Below are 21,906 nucleotides of genomic sequence, written 5' to 3' on the forward strand. Positions count from 1 at the left end.
ATACCCTATTTCATTTCAAATAAACTAAAATCTAAAAAATCCAAAAATGAAGAATGGGAAACAAATTCAAAGCACCTCAAAGTGAAGGTAAAACAGAAAAATGCAAAGAGTTATAGAAGAAAGCAAGCAAAGGAGGAAATATTTTTCCCTTTAAAAATGGTCTAATGAAGAAATAAAACTCATTCTTTTCAATAAATCTCACACTGTGACATTTTTGTCTCAAAGTGAGATATCTTGAAGCCAAATATTCTCTCCATTCATCCTGAATATGAATCCCAAAGAGCTTCAAACCCTACCCAGCTTTTTTTCTTTTAGTTCAAGATAGCCTCTTTCATTTGAGAAATTCTTACACTAAAACTCTGACCCATAGGATTTCAAGAGTTCACACCTGTAGTTTACCTGGCAACAATAAGGTTAAAATATACAAAGACTGTAATTATATAACCTAGTTCTTTGAATCTTGACATTGCAAAATTCAGTACAGGTACCCCAAGTCCCGTATCTAGTAAAACATTTCTTTCTGGGGTACATTTCTCGGGACAAACAATGATTTCTCTAAGGTCACTCTTTTAAACGAACTTTTCTCATTGGATCCTAAACTTATTTGAGCTATTCTCTTCCTCTTATTAGCATCCCTACTATTTACTGTGGGCCAGTGCTGTCAAACTCAAATGGAAAAGGGAACCATTACACTGTACATAGATGCCTGCCATTTTGTGTCTGGCACCCTAAAATACACTCCCACTTTCAAAACCTGTAGCAGGGTAGTTATTCCTTCTAAAACATATTTTCCCATTCTAAAACTGTTCCATCACATCCTTTCAAACATTTGACAACTTTCTTCTGACTAGAACACATCATACTTTGGAATACTGCCTACTAAAGTAGTCTCTCTTCCTGATACATTTCAGTTTGTTGCAGATTTTCATAAAGATTGAATAATTATAGAGTTTATACTGTAAAATATTATTTGATTATAACTCAATTTATCTGTGATGAATTGAGCTCAAGCCTGTATCACCAACTTACCTATTACCACTTTCATCTGGATGTCGTATAGACATTTCAAACTCAATATAATCAGAACAAAAGTATTTGTCTTTTCCTCCAAACCTAGCTTTCTGAACTTCCTTATTTTTGTCAAATGAACCACTGTCTTCCTGGTCAACTAGGTCTATAGCCTAAGAATGCTTACTCATCCCATATATTAGTTTCTGTCTCCACAATACCTTTCAAATATTTCCTCTTTTAGCCATTCATTTAGCCCTCATCACCTCTTATCCAGAATATTACTACAACTTTGTAACTCTTCTCCTTATCTCAAGTCTCTCCTTATTAATTCTCCTTATCAATAGTCACTAAAATTTTTTAAAATTATAATTCTGACCATGTCACCTCATCCTACCTCCAACCTCCACCTCACTTTAATTGGTCCCTCTTACTTCTAGAATCAAATATAAACTTATCTATTTGGCATTTAAAAGTCGTCAGGCTTCATCTTATCTTTCCAAGTTTACTATACTCATTATTTCCTTCCTCCAATTCAGGTAAACTGGCTTTCTTGCTATTCTTCCTCCTATCTGTGGACGTTTGCACTAGTTGATCCATATTCCTAAATGTACCTCTTCACATTCATCTCTTAAAACTCTTGGTTTCCTTCAAAAGTCAGCTCAATTGACATCTTTTGCATGACATCCTTTATGCCCAGCTTCTTATGGTTAAAATATCTTGTATCTACTTTAAAAATGTATAAGTATGCATACTATCTCCCCCATTAGAATGTAAACTTTTTAAGGGTTGTGACTTTTTCCTCTTTTTGTATCTGGCATATAATTAGGTACTTAATGAAAACTTCTCAAGTAAAATAATCTATATTGAAATTTACTATATATATTATCTATGAAAATGAATAGCTTCAAAAAAATAACCTTGTGAGAAGAATGTTTAAACTGTCAAAACTTCTTTTAGTACATTTAACACTTTAGAAAATGTCTCATACAAAACAACTAATAGACTAAATACAAATAATTCTTAAGTCTTCATTAAAGTAAATCCTCTAGAATTCTAATTCTTCTAACCTAGTTTGATTTAATATATATATACATACATATATATCTTAAAATACTATTATTTTCTTTTGATATCCTGTAACTCAAACTCTTTTATCATTCAGACTATTTTATACTTCACATAATCTAAAACAGTGATGTTTTATTGAAATCTATCAACTGTCTAATATAACAACAAATGCCTCCAAAAAACCCTAACAAAAAACTAACAGTTATCTTTTAAATTGATTTTGTCCTCAGATCATTTGTTGATTTCACTACTTTGTTAAAATGCTTTATAGAGTGAATATAATATCTTTATTAACAACCTCAGGCAGTTTTTTTTCATAGATATAATCAACTAAAAGAGAGATTCATAACCAGCAAGGGAAGTTATACTTTTTATACTTCATCCCTTGTTTTCTACTTTTTTATCCTTGTTTTCTACTTTTTAAATGTTTATTTTTTTATTATGGGCTATTAATGATCATTAATAAATGAAACCACAATTTTGTTTTAAAAATACATTTGAATTTTCAACAGATGCAGTTCATACAAACCGGGATCAAGGAATAAAAATATGACTTAAAAACAACATTTAGCTTTTAAAATTAAAATTTAAACATGATGCCAATTTGAAGTTATAAAAAGTGATAAGGATAGCCTTTGTTAACAGGCAATCACAACTTCACAGAAACTTATGTGAAAACTACATTTATTATAAGAGAAATTATCATACATGCATGAGGAACTGAAAAATTTCACAATCTATACAGAAGTTTGCATATTTATAATAGAAGGACAAAAGAAAAAAAGGATACCAGAATCTTCAGAGGGGCATTGCATGAGAGGAAGAAAGTATCTCTCCCAAAGAGGAGAAGCAAGGTGACAACAATTATCACATTCTTCTTTCTGGGAACTGCTAGATTGTGAAGATATGATGGTCTCCTTATCTACAAGGTCCCCAGATGCACAAGCCTAGTGAAGACTGTCTGGCACATGTCTTGATTCCCAAGGACACACAGGAAGTCCATTCTGGGATGGAAACAGCAAACTATATCACTGGGGGACCTTTATTCTTGACACATTTCACAGCTTCCTGCATGCTCTGGGTCCATTGTCTCTGGGAAATATGACAACTAAAAAGCCAAGTTCAGGGGAATCCTTAACAGTCCTTAATACCTTCTCATTCAAGTCTCTCCATTCTCTAATCTTTCACCAAACTACTTACATCACACTCCTAAAGCACAGGCCTGACCATCTCACCTCAACTACTGACACTCCTGTGGTTCCCTATTGCCTCTAAAATTCAATGCAAATTGGCACTTAAAATATTTCATAACTTGTCTCCATCCTATTTTTTTTAGCTATGATTATCACTATTACCCATTATGCTCTCTTTAATCCAGCCAAATTAGCTGCTATTCCACACTCTAACTCCTGTCCATCTCTCTGCCTTTGCACCCAGCCCATGCCCCATTCTTGAATAAACATTCCCTCTTTACCTACATCTCTGAGAAACTCCAATTTCATTAAAGCTCAAAAGCTACTTCCTACACAAGGCTCTTCTTGATTCTCCTACCTGCTATTGTCTCTCCATCATCCAATAAACATGCATGCATACATATACATATTTATGTGTATATATATATATATATATACACACACACAAAGGTATATATATGCATACATAAAAAAATGAGTGTGTATACATGTGTATATACATGTTAATTTCTTCTATAAGAATATAAGCTTCTCAAGGGGCATGGTACCTGCCACATAGTAGAGACTTAATAAATAATAAATGCTTGTTGATCGATGGTTTCACTCTTGTATTCTAAGTAGCAATTACCTATGTTTATAAAATTCATTTTTGGTGAGTTATACATCTATTAGTACCTTTGAGTATTTAAAAGTCCCTGTGTGTTGTATCCAACAACAATTCTCTCTTTTTCCAGGTGCTGTTAGTTGGTCTACTTTAATCAATTCTTTACAAAGATGCACATTCTGGCTGGTTAAACCATCTATCTAACTGGTCAACACCTTTCTGAGTTCCAAAGATTTCCTAACATGTTCTTCCAAGTCATGATTTGTCTGCTTGAGATCTTCAATCTATCAGAATTAAGAAGAAAAGAATCAGAGAGTTTCTACAGTTAGATATTTTTTTCATAGCATCAACTGATGTTTTATAATCAGAGAAGCATGCAATAAAAACAACTTCATTCATTTTGCATTTTGGTAGCAATGAAGTCACAACTCAAAAATTATTTCCTTATTATTTGAATAGAAAATTTCTCTTGGCTAAAGGGATAACATATGAAATGCCATTACCATTTGCAGGGATAATTTTAATGTGATGTAAAAAAAAAAGAATGGGAGGAAGAGTGAATTCAGAAAGACTAGGTTCCAGCCTGACTGCTAACTTCTCTGATAACTCTGTGCTCCAGGGCACATCAGTTAACTACACTGGCCCCGAGTTGGATTCTCTGATCTCTGAGACATTTTCTAGGATTATAATGTGCTACCAACTGTTCCTTGTCTTTTTTTTTTTCTTTTCTTTTCTTTTTTTTTTTTTTTTGATGAAGCAACTGAAGTTAAATGACTTGCCCAGGGTCACACAAGTGGGAATTTGCCCCCCCCCCCCCTTCCTGGCAATTGGGGTTAAGTGACTTGCCCAGAGTCACATAGTTAGGAAGTGTTAAGTGTCTGAAGTCAGATTTGAACTCAGGTCCTCCTGACTTCAGGGCTGGTGCTCTATCCACTGTGCCACCTAGCTGCTCCCAGGTGGGAAGTTTTAAGTGTCTGAGGCCAGATTTGAGGTCCTCCTCATGCCAGAGCCAGTGCTCTATCCCACTGTACCATCTACCTGCCCTCTTACCTGTGGCATTTTCAATAAAAGCATACATTGACTGGGTTCATTGTGTAAGGCTCCTTGCTAAGTGTTGTGGAAGGCACCTAATCTCATCCTGATACAATCTATCATTCCCCAGGGAATGATGATACCTGGTTTAAAAAAATAGATCACTTCCATCTCTATAACTGTCCAAATGTCTTCAATCTATTAGACTAAAGAACAGTGGGGCATAAGATTGGGAGAAACTGCATTATTGAATTATTTGAATAAAAAGAAAACCAGGTTTTCTATTTTAATACTTCTTTGCATTCATTCCACAAATAAAAGGCTATTATTTGCAAGGTACTATGCTATGCCCCTGTAGTGAAATACTAAAACAATACAATATGGCCATGCATTCAAAAATTTTATAAACATTATAGCATCCCTAGTTATTTAGCTTCAGCTTCATTCTCCTTCATTCCCCCCCTTCCCAATACCAACCCCCAAAAAACCAAATAGTTAAAAAAAACCCAAAACATGGAAATCCATAATAATTTCTTAAAAATGATTGTTTTGCCTACATACCTATAATATCTGCTGTTTTTCTTTACTCATATTAAACTGCTAAAGAGCAGTTAAATAAAGTTAAATAGCCCATTTAAAAAATCAAGCTTTTAACCATGTAAATTACTTTTCAATATTTACTGATAAACATAAGTATCACAGAGATTTTCTATTTGATGGTGGATAAAAAGCTATTTTTAAGCAACAGAAACTTCAGATGATTTTTAAAAAATAGGAAGTTAAGATTTTTATTCCTATAAAACAACGAAAAAAAGGTAGTATTTTTCATGAAGAGAAATTGTGGGCCTCAGATGTCCTTAGACCTTGTAATTTTCTTTCTCAACCAATATTCATGATTAAAAATTATAAAAGCAATAATTGGATTAAAGATGAGCTCTTGGGGGCACCTAGGTGGTGCAGTGGATAAAGCAGCAGCCCTGAAATCAGGAGGACCCGAGTTCAAATCTAATCTCAAACACTTAACACTTCCTAGCTATGTGACCCTGGGCAAGTCACTTAACCCCAACTGCCTCACAAAACAAAAACAAAACAAAACAAAAAAGATGAGCTCTTTTTAAGAGCTTAAAATCAGTCTGTCATTAACAACTTGGTAAAAAATATATTCACAGAATACAAGCTTTAATGCTCTATGATATCGGACATTTATAATGTACTCAATGGTACACAAAATATCTGTGAGATAGTTAATATAGCTAGGTCTTTAGGGTCACATTCCTCATATGTCCCAATTTTACAAATATGGAAACTAATGCTCAAAAAGTTTAAGTGATTATTCTATGGTCACAGAGGTCATAAATAAATGTTAATTAGTATATAATATAATATACAATATATATTTATATAATAAATTTTTATAATATATAATAAATGTTTATATAAATAAATTATATAATATAAAAATACATGAGGGGTAGCTAGGTGGCGCAGTGGATAGAGCACAGCCCTGAAGTCAGGAGGACCTGAGTTCAAATTTGACCTTAGACACTTAACACTTCCTAGCTGTATGAACCCTGACAAGTCACTTAACCCTAATTGCCTCAGCAAAAAAAAAAAAAAAAAAAAAGTATATGGACAAAAGTCATATAGGATAAGAAGATATAGGTAGATTAAAATTTATCCTAATAGAGACGATATCTTCATCAATGAGACTACAAGTCCACTGAAGTATTTAAATATACAATTAAAAACCTTATGTTAGAGATAACTGTGAATTAAGGTCTTCAAGTACTTTCAGGGCTATGATGATTCTAACAGATCCCACCCACTAACCTAGGAAAATCCTTACAATGGACCTATGGGTTGATCCTAAATCCTCATAAGCAAACACAATGACCTCAATATGTCAAATGGAAATTTTAAAAGAAAAATTACTTAACCTCATATATTCTGTTGCATCCCATCATATAATTAAAATAACATCCTTGATAAAATTCAAATGGAAAAGTTAAGCACATGACTGTCACAAAAGAAATTTTACTATACATAATGTTAAAATGTAATTCTACTGAATCATAGTCCACTCACTTTTCTTCTAGACTATACTAATTCCCATTTCCCCCCAAAAAAATTTTAGTTCTGAGAATTGGTCATTTGTATATGAAATAATTAGAAGAAAATTTTGTTATAACTTAATAGCAAGACATAAATGCAATAAACAAATACTAAGAATAGGTTTACTTCTTGACACTAAACTGTCAATAACAAACATGCATTTAAGGCTAAACTTTCTGGCCTTAAAGGACTTAGAAATTTTTCTTGTTAGCCTTATTTGCTATATATTAACACATATTATTGCAAGAAAGTGACATACATGTTTATTTAATTGTTATAACCTGTAAATTTAGCATATAGATGAGTCTCTCTTGGTTTCTCACTTCTTGGGGAGTATTATGATATTTCTCAGCTTTATTTACTGGAGCCCCTAGGCCAAAATCATGTTCTTTGGTGGTAACCTGTCAGGAAGATTAAAAAAGAATACAGATCTTCATGTAAAAATGACCTTAAGATTTGTCATAAAATTAAAAAGTTTTTACACAATTAAAACTAACATGGCTAAAATTAAAAGAGAAAGAGGAAACTGGGAGGGACAAATCTTTGCAGCAAGTTTTTCTGGAAAAATAATATGAACAGGCAATTTTCAGAACTACAAGTATCAATAATCACACAAAAAAGCACTAAATCACAATAATTAAAGAAATGCAAATTAAAGCAACTTTGAGGTTTAACCTCACAGTTGTCAGATTGGTTGACAAATAAAGGGAAAATAACAAATTCTGAAGGGGCTGTGGGAAAACAGGGATTTTAATGTATTGTTGGTAGAATTCTGAACTGGTCCAAACATTCTGGAAAACAAAGTGGAACAATGCCCTAAAAAACTTTTAAACATATCTTTTATGTTTTTAAGCATATTGATTCTGCAATATCCTATCAACACACACGTATACATATACACATATTTATATATAAATATACATATACATATATATGGTGGTAAAGAATTGGAAACTTGTCCATTAATTGAGAAATAGTTGAACAAATTATAGTATATAAATAGATTTTTTTTAAAAACTGGGAAGATTTATATGAATTGATGCAAAGTGAAATAAGCAGAATCTAGATAACAAATTCTACAATAATAACAATAATAATGTAAAGATAATTGACTTTGAAAGACTCATAATCAACCATACTTTCAAAGGACTTGTAATGAAACATGTTATGCACTTTGAAAAAGAAAGATAATAGACTAAGAATGCAGGCCAAAACATTTTTTTTTTAATTTTAAAAATAATATTTTTAAAAAAATTCAAAAACAAATGTTTGGGTACTGACCTTTATAAAAATGATTTCCAAATCATTTTGAAACAATCAAAGAATTTAACAGAGGAATACCCCCATACAGAAAAAAAGCTCACACCTTCCTAATTTGTAAAATTTATGAATACCATTCAAAATAGTAATTTTCTCTGTAGACCTGGATCAAATGTGTTGATCAATCAACGGTCAAGAAGCAGTTGTTGTTTACTACTTTTCAAGTATTGTGCTAAGTTTTAAGATTATAGAGAAAATCAAAAACGGTCCCTGTCCTCAAAGATTTTACATCCTAATAGAAATGGAGGAGACAAACATGAAAATAACTAGATATACATAAAAAATATAGAGAGAAGAAGTGGAAGATAATGAATTGAATCATGATGGAAGTCAGGAAAACTAAGAGACAGATGTGAAATACTGCCAGATTTCAAAATAAGATATATATATATGTATATATATATATGTAAAATCTTTTTTCTTCAACAATATTTTATTTTCTCAAATACATATGCAGATAGCTTTCAACATTCGTTTTTGTAAGACATTGTGTTCCAAATATTTTCTCCCTGTCCCTTACCTCCCCCCTTCTCCAAGACAGCAAATAATCTGATATAGGTTAAACATGTGCAATTCTTCCAATAATTTTAAAAATATAAGTACACAAGAGAAACTTAGTGAAAACAAAAGGATGGAGAATTCTAGAGGAACTTAAAGAGCTAAGGGGACCTCTATTCAGACAGAGGAAAAGGCCTAAGCTCAAAGACAGTCTCCTTTCTGCCCTAGTATTTCAGAGTGGGGGGGAATCCTTAGTCAACAGAAGGCAACTGTGCAGAGTGAAAAGTATGAATAAGCAGACTGAGCCATCCCAGTATAGTTTAGACCTGTAGATGGGTGAGTATTTGGGGGAAGGAAAACTAAGTTAAGAAAGGCTTTGGATGTCAAACTTAAAATTCTGTCAGGCACAGATTCTCAGAGAACAACTCAAAGAACTGCACATGAAAAGAAAAAAGTACTTCCAGTAATATAAAAGCTTATCTTCTGTCCACATGCACTCTCTAAATTTTAACCCACTGTTCCATTTGTAAGGGCAGAGTACATCCTCAATTTGGGAAGAGAAGGAGATGTTTCTGTAACAACCATCGCTGCTATACCTGCTTAGTAGATATCCTTTCTAAAAGCCAATCCAGATGATAACCAATGGAAAGCCTAACAATGGGAACACATAAGCAAAAGTACTAGAACCCCCACCCCCCTTGATTTTAGAATCTGAGGAAGAGTCATGAAAAGGCCTGGGAGGCAAGCCCTCACACCAGAGTAGCTGGTCCTCTTCAAACATCTCCTATACCTCATAAGAGAGAGTAAAGGAGATAGCTAGGAAGATGACTGAATATGACTTGAAGAGGTTGGGGGGGGGAGGGAAGGAGGTGCCAGGAAAGCTCTAGGCAAATCGTCTCAATTTTCTTAATGAAGAAAATAAGAACCTTCACCAAGAGAACGGGCAAAACGGATATCATGGGTAACTGAAGGATAAATAAGAAATCTTTAGAACAGATACCATGAGAAAAAAGATAGCTAACTGATTAGGGAGGAAACAAATACTTGTCTTGCAACAATGAGGACTTAGTTAAAATAAAATTGTGGGGACGCATGCAGATGAAGGAAAAGGAAGGGAAATGAAATCAAAATAGCAGGCTAAAGGCAACCCAACTTAATTATCTCAACATTACCCTCTAAGGAACTTTAAAATAATGTCTCAAATCCAATTTTGGAGTTGCAGAGCCAACAAAAGTTCAGAAACCCTTTTTTTAGGCCTAAGAAAATTTAGTGGTCAGTAGGAGAATTTCTGACATGGAAGTGGAAGCTTGTCCAGAGTGCACAAATATAGCCACAGAATACAGCAACTTCAGCAACAGCAGCAGCAGCTTCATAAATTCTCAACCCATAGACAGTAAGGGAGTCATACAAGCACTCAGAAAGTCAGTCCAGGACACCCTTTGCTAGCACTGGATTCAGCTAGCATTGATTACCACTACACATCTTGGCTAAGATGACAGGAAAAGATAATGACGAATGTGGGAAAAGTAGGACTGATCCAAACATTCTGGAGAGCAAATTTGGAATTATGCCCAAAGGGCTATTAAACTGTGCATATCCTTTGATCCAGCAGTGTTTCTACTGGATTTATATCCCAAAAAGATTTTAAAGAAGGGAAAGGGATCCACTTGTGCAAAAATATTTGTAGCAGCTTTTTTGTAGTGGCAAGCAACTAACTGGAAACTGAGTGAATGCCCATCAGTTCGGGAATGGCTGAATAAGTTATCATATATGAATGTTATGGAATATTATTGTTCTACAAGAAACAATCAGCAGGATGATTTCAGAGAGGCCTGGAGAGACTTACATGAACTGATGCTAAGTGAAATGAGCAGATCCAGGAGATCATGGTACATGGCAACAGGAAGATTATATAATGATCAATTCTGATGAATGTGGTTCTTTTCAATAATGAGATGACTCAGGCTAATTTCGCTATTTACACCCAGAGAAAGGACTGTGGGAACTGAGGGAGGACTACAATATAGCATTTTCTCTCTTTTTGTTAGCTTGCATTTTATTTTCTTTCTTATTCTTTTTCCTTTTTGACCTGATTTTCCTTGTGCAGCAAGATAATTGTATAAATATGAATGCATATATTGGATTTAACATATATTTGATTACTTACCATTAAGGGGAGGGGGTGGGGGAAAAGGAGGAAATTTGGAACACAAGGTTTTGAAGTGTCAATGTTGAAAAATTATTCATGAATATGTTTTGAAAATAAAAAAACTTTAATAAAAAATGAAACTATGTAGGGAGAGATAAAAAGGAATAATTCTCTCATCCATATGATAGATGTAAGGAAAAACTGATACAGAAAATGCTAGTCGGGGAAGGGCAGGCAGTGCTAGTAGCTTTCTTTCATGTAGAATGGGTTTAGTGGGTGTGAATAGAAGGGAATGAAATAGACTTCTAAATTCAGAAAGAAATAAGAAGGCAAGGGGAAAGGGTTGGAGGAGAGAATAAGGGAAGGGCTTTTAGAAGAGTGGATAGGTTAAGGAATAGAAGGGATAAGTAGTAGGTAGAAGTAAAGAGGAGTAATAAAAGATAGGGTAAATAGTATGAGGAAAACTAAGGAAGGAGAAAAATATACACGAAATTGTAGCTTAGATTATCAGTGGAATAAATTTACCCATAAAACAGAAATGAATAGCAGATTAAAAATTTGAATTTGACACTATGTTGCTTTCAGGAAAATTATAAAAATGAGGCACACATACAAAAATAAAATAAAGGGCAGAAATAGAATTTATTAATGTACAAAAAGCAGGAATAGTAATCATAATCTCAGATAAAGTTAAAGTTAAAATAGATTTAATCAAAAGTGAAAAATCGAGAAATTACACTGTCAGTAGTATTATCCAATATTGTTTTTAGACAATTTAAAATACCTAGACATATACCTGCCAAAACAGGAACTATATGAACATAAAACACTTATACAATTAAACTCAGATCAAAATAACTTTTTTTCTTTCTTTTTTTTATTTAATAGCCTTTTATTTACAGGATATATGCATGGGTAACTTTACAGCATTAACAATTGCCAAACCTCTTGTTCCATTTTTTCACCTCTTACCCCTCCACCCCCTCCCCCAGATGGCAGGATGACCAGTAGATGTTAAGTACATTAAAATATAAGTTAGATACACAATAAGTATACATGACCAAAACGTTATAGATCAAAATAATTTAAGTAATGTTTTTGTTCATAGATAAAGCCAATATAATTTTAAATGACAATTTTATCTAATTTATTCAATGTTATGTCAATTAAAATACTAAAAATATTTTACGAGTTAGAAAAAATAATAATAAAGTTCATTTGGAAGAGCAAAAAATCAAGAACTTCAAAGAAACTAAAGAAGCAAAAGAAGTAGAAAAAGGACTATTACACTGTTGAAGTGCAAAATGGGTAACTTTGATAATTTTAAATTAAAATTTTCTTGTATAAATAAAACCAATTGGGGGAAAACTTTCACAATCTCCCAGATAGGATATAATTGGGTTGGAATACTGCTGAGTTATGCAAAATGATGAGTTGGTTGACCTCAAAAAGACATGGAATGATTTGTGTGAACTGATCCACAGTGAAGTAAGAAATAGAACAATTCATATAATAACACTAATGAGAAGAATGGGCTGCAGAAAAAAGATCATGTCCCACCCAGTATCTGAATGGGCCCCTGTGAGGAGCAATTGACCTTGTGGAGTCTTATACTAAATTAGCCCACTGTTACCTTATATAATTTGGAGATTAAGGTATAGATATCATCTCTCAAGGTTACCTTGTATAAACAGGATGACCACGACCACCTCCTAATTTATTGACATATACAATTAGCATAATTAGCATACCTTGTTTAGGGTTCTTTCCTGTAAAAGATCCCATCTCTTCCCTTGTTAATTTCAAGTTCATTAAGCACTTTGCTGCCTTACTGTGTTATATAATAAAGCTTTGCCTCTTGACCTGATGATGATCTAAGCCTGTGAATTCATTCCTGATGAATCACCACCTTTATTACTTGTTGTACTTCATCAAGACTTATTGTACCTCATCAATATGATCTTAATGGAGTAGTTTCTGAAAAAACATGGTAAGACCTATATGAATTGATGCAAAGTCAGGTGAGAAGAATTGGGAGATCATTGTGCAAAATAATAGCAAAGTTGAAATGATAATCAACAGTGAAAGACTTGGCAACTCTGATCAATACAATGATCCAACACAATCCAAAGGACTCATGATGAAAAAGTGCTATCCTCCTCCAGAGAGATAATTAATGAGTATAAGCTGAAATATAATTTCCTTGCTTTTTTAAAAAAGAAATATGACTAATATGGAAATATTTTGTAATTTCCCATGTATAATAGAGATATACTGCTTGCCTTCTTAGTGAGTAGAGGAGGGGTAGAAAAGAGGGAAACAATTTGGAACTCAAAACTTAAAGAGAAAATATTAAAAATAAGTAAACAAAATGCTAGTTAGTGCAGTAGATAGCGCATCAGCCCTGAAGTCAATCTGGCTTCAAGACACTTAACATTTCCTAGCTCTGTGACCCTGAGCAAGTCACTTAACCCCAAATGCCTCAGCAAAAAAAAAAAGAAAAAAAAAATCACAATTTTTCTTGTTAACTTTATTTTCCCCCATTTATTCTTTTTCCTTCCATCCTATCCCTCCCTTGCTTCTAAACACTCCTCCTCCCACAGTGCCCTTCCTTATCTCATCCTTGATCCTTTCTCATAACTATTCCTTTCCCTTCCTACTTTCCTGTCAGGTAAGGATTTCCATACCCAAGTGAGTATAGATGTCATTTCCTCTTTGGGCCAATTTTTTTTTTTTTATCATAGGTTATTATTTACAAGATATATGCATGGGTAATTTTTCAGCATTGACAATTGCAAAACCTTTTTTTCCAATTTTTCCTCTCCTTCCTCCCACCCCCTTCCCCAGATAGCAGGTTGACCAATACATGTTAAATATGTTAAAGTATAAGTTAAATATAATATATGTATATATGTCCATGCAGTTATTTTGCTGTATAAAAAAAATCGAACTTTGAAATAATGTACAATTAACCTGTGAAGGAAATCAAAAATGCAGATGGAAAAAAATAGAGGGATTGGGAATTCTATGTAGTGGTTCATACTCATTTCCCAGAGTTCTTTCGCTGGGTGTAGCTGGTTCAATTCATTACTGCTCTATTCGAACTGATTTGGTTCATCTCATTGTTGAAGAGGGCCACGTTCATCAGAATTGATCATCATATAGTATTGTTGTTGAAGTATATAATGATCTCCTGGTCCCGCTTATTTCACTTAGCATCAGTTCATGTAAGTCTCTCCAGGCCTTTCTGAAATCATTCTGCTGGTCATTTCTTTAGAACAATAATATTCCATAATATTCATAAACCACAACTTATTCAGCCATTCTCCAATTGATGGGCGGATATCCACTCAGTTTCCAGTTTCTGGCCACTACAAAGAGGGTTGCCACAAACATTCTTGCACATACAGGTCTTTGGGCCAATTCTGATGAGATTAAAGGTCACTCACTTTCTCCCAGTTTTCCCCCACTTTCCTTCCACTGTAAAAGCTTTTTCTTGCCTCTTTCATGTATAATTCACTCCATTCTATCTTTATCTCTCCCTTTCTCCTAGTACTTTTTTTTAGATATCATTCATTCACATTCAGTTTCCACCTGTGCCCTCTGAGTATATATACTCTTTTGAAATGCCCTAGTAATAAAATTAAAACAAAGTTCTAATGAGTCACAAGCATCATCTTCCCATACAGGAATGTATACAGTTTAACTTTATTAAGTCTTTTATGAGTTCCCTTTCTTATTTACCTTTTTATGCTTCTCTAGAGTCATATTTGAAAGTCAAGTTTTCTATTCAGCTGTGGTCTTTTCATCATAAATGCTTGCAAAACATTATTTTTTTTCCTTTGAGGGATTATACTGAGTTTTGCTGGATAGATGATTCTTGACTGTAACCCTAGCTTTTATGCCCTCCAGAATATCATATTCCAAACTCTTTAATACTTTAATATAGAAGTTGCTAAATCTTGTATTATCCTGACTATGGCTTTACAATATTTGAGTTGTTTCTTTCTGGCTGCTTGCAACATTTTCTCCTTGACCTGGGAGCTCTGAAATTTGGCCCTAATATTCCTGGGAGTTTTCATCTTGGGATCACTTTCAGGAGGTGATTGGTAGATTCTTTTAATTTTACTTTACCTTCTGGTTCTAGAATATCGCAATTTTCCTTGACATTTTCCTGAAAGATGATGATGATGTCATCTAGACTCTTTGTGGATCATGGCTTTCAGATGTCCAATAATTATCTTTCCTGGATCTACTTTCCAGCTAGGTTGTTTTTCCAATGGAATAATTCACATTGTCTTCTATTTTCTCATTCCTTTCATTTGGTTATTGTTTCCTAATTTCTTACAATCATTAGCTTTACATTTCTCAATTCCACTGTTAAAGTAGTTGTTTTCTTCAGTGATTTCCCCCCCTAATTTGGTCAATTTTATTCTTTAAAGAGGCTTTTTTTTTAGTGAATTTTTGTGTTTCCCTTTCCATTTGGCCAATTCTGCTTTTTTTTAAGACATTATCCATCTCATTGGCTTTTCTGTACTTCCTTTAACAACTGGCCTAATATGTTTTTAAAGTGTTTTTTTTTTTTTATTTTTTTTGTATCTCCTTTACCAAGCTGTTGATTTGTTCATTTGCATCACTCTCATTTCTTTTCCAATTTTTCTCAACCTTTCCTAATTGATTTTCAAAATCCTTTTTGAACTCTTCCATGGCCTGAGACCAATTCATATTTTTCTTGGAGGCTTTGTGATGGGGTGAATAAGACCCTAGCAAAAGTCCAGATCCTTGGTAAGTAGGTAGCCTTAGGAAAGGGAAATGACAGGAATGGCCCTTTGTTGAATTTAAATGGGCTTCTGTTGCTGAATTCCCAGTTACTTTATAACATCAACCCAATGTTATTCCTTTAATGTTATTCCTTTACAAGGACCTCCCTTCCCCCTAATAAATGGGGGTGTTTGTTAGGAACATTTTCCATCTTATGGCATCAGGTTATTCCTGTCTTTCCCCTTGCTAATGGTGAGGCTTACTCCTTTTTGTAAGTCAGTCTACCAGTCAACAGACTGGCATAATTCTCTACTTCATCACTAACTTCCTTTTACTTAGCCCACTGCCAATAGTGCGATAAAATCTTTCCCTCTTGATTTGAAATCTAAGCCTACAAATTCTTTTGAGACACTTGACACTGGTCTGGATCACTAACATTTTAGTTTAGAACCTGAATCTCATCACTTGGATGTAGTAGCTTTTACTTTGTTATCTTCCGAGTGAGTGTTTTGATCTTCCTTGTTACCATAGTAACTTTCTATGGTCAGAATCCTTTTCTATTGTTTGCTCCTTTCCCCAGACTGTCATTTTACATATAACTCTTTGTTAAAGTAGGGTTCTGCTTCTAGGATGGAGGATGTACTGTCCCAAAAGTCAAGAGTTTTGTACAGCTGTTTTCAAATGCACTTCTAGGAACTTACTTTCTGATTCTTTGAAGATGGTAAGATTTAAGGAAAGGTGTATTTACTACTCTCCTGGCCTGTGCTTTGGTTTATGAGTGACAACATGCCCTCTTTTCTGCCCTGGAACTGTGCAGGTCTTGCTCCACCAAGCCTGTAAGCTCTGGGGTGCTGGTAGTCCTCCTTACCTTGGGACTGCCACCCAAGATTGCAACCCAGATCAGAATATGGGCAAAGCAACAGAGTCTTTCCTTGGGGCAAGCAAAGAAACCTCTGTAACCTGTTTCTTTTACTTAATCTGTGGGCTCAGAACTCCATAAACCACCACTGCTGCTGTTGATTCAATGGCTCCCAAGGCCTGCTCCTGGTCTGCTGGGGCTAAAGCTGTATTGGTACTGCCTGCACTGGACTAAGCTCTATTCTCACACTGGCATGACAAATCTTTTCAGCCGATCTTCTAAGTTGTCTTTGGATTCTGTAGCCTGAGAGGTCTGGAAACTGCCACTGCTACTACTGATTCAGTTACCCTGAGGTCTGTTCCTGATTTGCTGGGGCTATGCTGGTACAGGCCTGCATTGAGCTGTGCTCCACTGTCACCTTGGTGAGACAGACTTTTCCAGTTGACCCTCCAAGCTGTGCTGGGCTGGAAAATTATTTCATTAGACTTACTGTGGGTTCTGATGCTCTAGAGTCATTATTTAAAGGTATCTGGAAGGGTTTGAGAAAGAGCTCAGGCTTAAACCATCATATTAGCTCTATCTCATATATATTCTTTTAAATAAATTTATATGTATTAGAGAATACGCAACTGGATCTATGATCCTTCATCCATGTGGGTACTTCCTCTAATGATACCGAATTGAAATCACCCATGCCTGCTTTCCTCCTTTAAATTCTGGTCCCAATCTACAGTTCATTTACCCTATTTATTCTACAGAGGGATCAAACACAAAGCCCATAACATTCTCAATTACAACCTGAACCAGACTAAATTATAATTGGGAAATATTTAGCAAAACAAATACAAATGCAATAAAACATAGATAATATATCTCAAACTTAAATCAACATGTGGTCCATAGAGATCCTTATTGTAATTTAGTGAATCCCATTTCCATTTGAGTTTGCCACAACTGGTCTAAGTTATAAGTGCACATACACACACACATACACACACTCTGGTGTGATATGATATGAAGACTCTTCAAACCTTTATACCAATAGATAATTCCTTTCATGAGAGCCTCCCTGTTTTACCTCTCGCCTGATCTTTATCCTTATACAGTTAAAAAAGATTGTTAGGAGTCTTGCAGAAGGTTTTAGATTTTGGGGACACAAGTGGAACCAACCCAGGACAATGTCATGAATCTGTGATTTATCTAGCTATCTAGGGTCAGTATACTTTGGAAGAAATCAGCCTTCAGCCCTTTGACTGATGTATAGAAGTCTTTACTTTCATAGGAGTCAATTTTAATAGTGGCCTGGTTACTGGAAGAGGGATACGTTTTGCATGTTCACAAGCAGTGCTCAGTCCTCTTGTTCTCTCTGATGTCCTTGTGCTTTTGCTTGAATAATGAAATGGTTGACCATGTGGTTGTCAAAGTCCTCTCCACCCCAGCTGTTTTGTAGAGATTAAATTTGTAAGATTAAATCATACTGAACTTAGAGAACTATTAATCACCATGCTAAACTAGATAATCATTGTCTTATCAATTCCACTGACTTAACACCTTGTAAGAATCCTTGTTTTAAGTACACGAGTTCTAGCCCATAACATCTTCCCTTTTCACTTTTCCCCTCCCATTTTTCAATGAGGTAGGAGAAGTTTCGCTATAAACCAAATATGTCTAATATTTTCTCTATGAGCCAAATCTGATGAGAATAAGATTCACACAATGTTCATCTCCTTTCCTTACTTTCCCTCAGATATAATAGGTTTCCTTTGCCTCTGTGAGATGTAGTTTCCCTCTTTTTACCTCCACTTATCCCTTTTTTTGGTATAATCTCCTTTCCTCCTCTAGTTCCTTTTTTATATTATAACAGTAAAATCAAATTATACATGTATTTTTTTTATGTATACCCATAACAGAAATACAGTTCTCAAGAGTTCTTTTTACCTTTTTATGCTTCTCCTGAATCTTATATTTGGAGGTCAAATTTTTTGTTTAGCTCTAGTTTTTTTCATCAGAAATAAATGGAATTCACCTGTTTCATTGAATGTCTATATTCTTCCCTGGAAGAAAATGTTCAGTTTAGCTGAGTAATTTATTCTTAGCTGCATTCCAAGTACCTTTGCATTTTGGAATATCAGATTTCAGGCCCTTCGATCCTTTAATGTGTACACTGCTAGACCCTGAGTAATCCTTATTGTGGCTCCTCAGTATTTGAATTGCTTTTTTCTGGCTCCATATAGTATTTTTTCCTTAGTCTGATAGTTCTGGAATTTAGCCACAATATTCCTTGGAGTTTTAATTTTGGGGTCTCTTTGAACAGGTATTCAATAAATTTTTTCAATGGCTATTTTGCCTTCTGATTCTATGATATTTGGTCAGTTCTCTTTGATGATTTCCTGAAAAATAGTGTCTAGGCTCTTTTTTTCATCATGATTTTCAGGGAGTCCAATAATCCTTAGATTATCTCTCCTAGATCTATTTTCCAGGTCTGTTATTTTCTCAAGTAGATATTTAACTTTTTTTTTTCTATTTTTTCATTTTTTTTTTTTTTTTGGTTTTGCTTGACTGATTCTTGTCTCATTGAGTCATTTCCATTTGTCCAGTTCTGATTTTTAATGAATTATTTTCTTCATTTACTTTTTTTTTTTCCCCCAAGGCAATTGGGGTTAAGTGACTTGCCCAGAGCCACATAGCTGGAAGTGTTAAGTGTCTGAGGTCGGATTTGAACTCAGGTAGTCCTGATTTCAGGGCTGGTGCTCTATCCACTGCGCCATCCAGATTGCCCCTTCATTTACTTTTTTAAATTTCTTTTTGTATTTGTCCAATTGAATTTTTAAATGAGTTGTTTTGTTCTATGGAATTTTTTTCCATTTCACTAATTTTTTCCCAAGGAGTTATTTTCTTTTTCCAATTCACAAATTCTGTTTTTCAGGAAGTTGTTTCCTTTTTCCACTCTATCTTTTAATGAGTTATATGCCTTATCCAGACCCTCTTGCAAGGTTTTCCTTTCCTTTCCTATTCTTCTTCTAGCTCTCTTTTAAGATCCTTTTTAATTTCTTCTATGAGAACCTTGTGTGTAGGGGGAGACCCGGTTATATCACCTTTTGGGGCTTCATCTGGAGACAATCTGCTTTGGGGGCTTCGTCTGCAGACAATCTGCTTTTAGTCTCCTCAGGGTTTGAAATCTGCTCTTTCACTATAGAAGCTATCTATAGTTAGGGCTCACTTTGCCTTTTTACTCATAAAAAAACAAAACAAAACAAAACAAACAAACAAAAAAAACCGCTGGGGTCTGCTTTTGCGTTAATGAGGCCTTTCAAGCTTCCTCAATAGGCAACAGGAAGTGGCAGCAAAGCAGGGGCGGAATGGCAGTGGTTGCACGGGGATCAGAGGCTGCTAGGATCATGCTGAGTCACTTCCGGAACTGAGTGGGTATGGCCAGGTCCCATGAAACTATGGCGCTTTGAGGCACACTCTTGACCCTCTATGTTTATGTTGTAAGTTTTATAACTTCTCTGCTGATCTTCTGGCTTGTAACCAGAGCAGAGGAGTCAACACTGTGGTACAGTCCTCCCCACAGATTCTCCACAGCACAGAGACCACATCCCACCCCCAGTCTGCTCAGCATGTGCTCTGCCTGCCTGTGCCTGTGACTGGCCTGGCCTCCTCCCTTGCCCATGCATGATCAAAACAGACCTTTTCTGGTGATCTTCAAGATTATCTTCTGTTGGTAATGTGTTGTATTCCCAATATTCATGGGTTCTGGCAGTCCAGCACTAATTCAGAAGCTGAAATTCGTAAATAGTTTGAGGGCAGTAAGGGAGCTCAGAAAGAAGTGAGTGTCCTCTCTGCCAAATTGGCTCTGTCCCCCAATCTTATATCCTTTATATATTTTAGTCAATCGTGAGAGTAAAAATACGATACGTGGTTAAAAAAAAATTACTATTTCATTACAAAAGAAATCCTCATTGAAGAAGACTTTCATAATCTTTTTCCAAACTGTCTTTCTGTCTTTACATACTCAAGCATCTTTTCTGTTTACTCGTATTCTATGATCCAGCAAAACCTGACTCCACTTTATTCCCCACAAACAGCGCCCCATCTGAATGTTTGAGTATTGCTATTTTTGGATTTGTTATCCCTAGTAATGGGTATGGGTGTGTGTGTGTGTGTGTGTGTGTGTGTGTAAAACTATCTATTTTATCAGTGTCTCAGAGAATCCTCAATTCCTTCAAGGAGCAGATCAAGCATTGTCCTCCACAGGAAAATTTTCCTGACTCACCTATCTGCTCCCACATATACTAGTGTCCTTCTTCTGTACCCTGAATTTAAATGGATTCTATATATGCATATGCTTGTGTGTGTGTGTTTATATGTGTATACTTGTTGACCACTCCAATCAAATGTACACTTTTTGGAATATTTTTCTTTATATCCCCAGTGCCTTACATAGCATCTGGTACACAGTAGATGCTTATTAAATACTTACTTATTAATATTTGGATTATTAATATGCAATTTTTATAGAGATGAGAAAATTCTAATATTCTTTCAACTCTCTTTTTTTGGACTGTAATTGCTTTTCTTATTTCTTTTTAAGTTTAATTGAATTTTAAAAGTTTAGATTATTTTTAATAGTTTTAATAGCAAACACATGTAAAGATAGTTTTCAACATTCACCTTCGCAAAACCTTATGTTCCAAATTTTTCTCCCTCTCCTCCCTTCCCCACTCCCCAAGACAGAAAGCAATACAACATAGGTTGAATATGTGCAATTCTTCTAAATATATTTCCATATTCATTAGGCTAAGTAAGAAAAATCAGATCAAAAAGGGGGGAAAAAAACCAACCAAACAACAACAAAACAGGTGAAAATTCTATGCTTTGATCCACATTCAGTCTCCATAATTCTTTCTCTGGATGCAGATGGCACTTTCCATCACAAGTCTAATGGAATTGCCCTGAATTACCTCACTGTTGAAAAGAGCCAAGTCCACCATAGCTGATCATCACATGATCTTATTGTTGCTGTGTACAATCTTCTATTGGTTCTACTCACTTCATTTAGCATACGTTTTGGATTATTTAAGAAGTGATTAGTGACAAAGGTCTTTTTTAGGAATTTTGGGGTCTCAAAATAACAAATTATTTTGTATTGTTTCTATGTGAAACTTGTTAGTGGGATTTATGTTCTTTTCCTACATCCATGAAACAGTATACTCAAGCTCCCTCCCCCTAAAGAGGGAGATAGATAATTTGGAACTTAAAATGTAACCCCCCCTCCCCCCAAAAAAAGAAAAGAAAA

General features: G+C 34.7%; 1 protein-coding gene across 11 annotated transcripts in view; it reads right to left on the reverse strand.

Moving 5' to 3' along the window:
• TSGA10 (testis specific 10) overlaps positions 1-21,906 on the reverse strand; it is a 91,099-nt gene that overhangs the window by 56,267 nt on the left and 12,926 nt on the right. For 7 of the 11 annotated variants that reach the window (XR_004232915.1, XM_031959124.1, XM_031959130.1 and 4 more), the window contains exons 2-3: positions 7,280-7,421; positions 3,948-4,160 (exon numbers count right to left, since the gene is read on the reverse strand). The gene's annotated coding sequence lies outside the window, so the exon portion shown is untranslated. Of the gene's footprint in view, positions 1-2,869; positions 2,891-3,947; positions 4,161-7,279; positions 7,422-21,906 lie in introns of those variants that run through there. The other 4 variants (XM_031959125.1, XM_031959127.1, XM_031959126.1 and 1 more) reach the window with 4 other exon arrangements.

Source organism: Sarcophilus harrisii, chromosome 3, assembly GCF_902635505.1.
Source record: "Sarcophilus harrisii chromosome 3, mSarHar1.11, whole genome shotgun sequence".
Taxonomy (NCBI): Eukaryota; Metazoa; Chordata; class Mammalia; order Dasyuromorphia; family Dasyuridae; genus Sarcophilus; species Sarcophilus harrisii.